The 1137-nt window shown below is 45.2% G+C and overlaps 1 protein-coding gene across 1 annotated transcript in view; it reads right to left on the reverse strand.

Annotated features, from left to right (window-relative positions):
• LOC134565216 (integrator complex subunit 6-like) overlaps positions 1 to 1137 on the reverse strand; it is a 417942-nt gene that overhangs the window by 94271 nt on the left and 322534 nt on the right. The gene's annotated exons all lie outside the window — the stretch shown is intronic.

Consider the following 1137-nt stretch of genomic DNA (forward strand, 5'->3'; position numbering starts at 1 on the left):
ATTTGGTTTATTAAAAATTCAAATCACAAAAGTTGGACAGGAATCAAATCACAGAATTTTAGGCAGCAAAACCCCCACAAACAGCGATACCTACTTGACAGAGTTTTCCTGGGAAAATAGCCAAGGGTGACCCTGAGACACAGAGCCTGGCAGTCTGTTGTCTCTAGCTGGGTACACGAATTTGCCCGCTTAGGGACTCAGTTTAAATACTTTCCCCATAGTTTCTGTTAAGCACCGGCAATTAAGAGTGTTTACATTAAGCCCTGAAAGAGTCCCTCGATCCGTATTCAAGTGCTAATGACCAGAGTCAGTCCTTGCTTTGAGGTGATTTAACGGCCGTAGCAGCGTGGATGGCTTGCTGCACGTAGTCGGGGTGTAGGTTGGTCGATGTTCATTGTTTTCTTCTGACAGCGTTTTTGCCTTGTATTTTTCACCTTTTATTTCTGGACCGGGAAGATCAGGAGAGGTGCTCAGCGGGGATCTGTGAGGCACGCGGGTGGAGCACGTACACATCTATCATACATGTATACAGTATATTACAGTTTCCAGTTTATAATTATCCATAAAACATGAATTAAATAACCCTATTTTTCACACCCACCAACAGCGGAAAAACTTGACAGAGCTTTCCCGGGAAATGTCAAGGGTGAACCGTGAGATACAGGGTCTGGCAGCCTGCTATCTCCCCCAATGGTTCACGAATTAGCCCGGTTTGGGGCTTGGGTTTTATATACTTTATTTAGCCCGTGGCAATATTTCCCCATATTCCCCATTGTTTCCCCACTAACTAAACAAATTCGGGAGGCTCCCCGACCAAGCAGAAAAGAGTTCTTTTCTTAGTTCAAATGTTAATGTCCAATTTCAATAGGTCCTTATAGTTGATGAGTGGTCGAGATATCGAGGATGTGGCTTGATGGTCCGTGAAGCTGGCACCCAAGGTGTGAGTTGCTGGTGCCAGCTTATCTCCGGGGTCCCCTCCCTGGTGCTTGGGCAGCTGCGAGCTTTCCCGGAAAACTCCTTTGTTCCTTTTCTGAATGGGGCACCGGTTGTCTCAGCGTGGTCAGTTTCGCTGTCTGCTGCAGAATCTCTTAAAACATAAACTTTTACCTGATGTCACTTTATACAATTTTATAAATT

Source organism: Prinia subflava (assembly GCF_021018805.1).
Source record: "Prinia subflava isolate CZ2003 ecotype Zambia chromosome W unlocalized genomic scaffold, Cam_Psub_1.2 scaffold_41_NEW, whole genome shotgun sequence".
Lineage (NCBI taxonomy): Eukaryota > Metazoa > Chordata > Aves > Passeriformes > Cisticolidae > Prinia > Prinia subflava.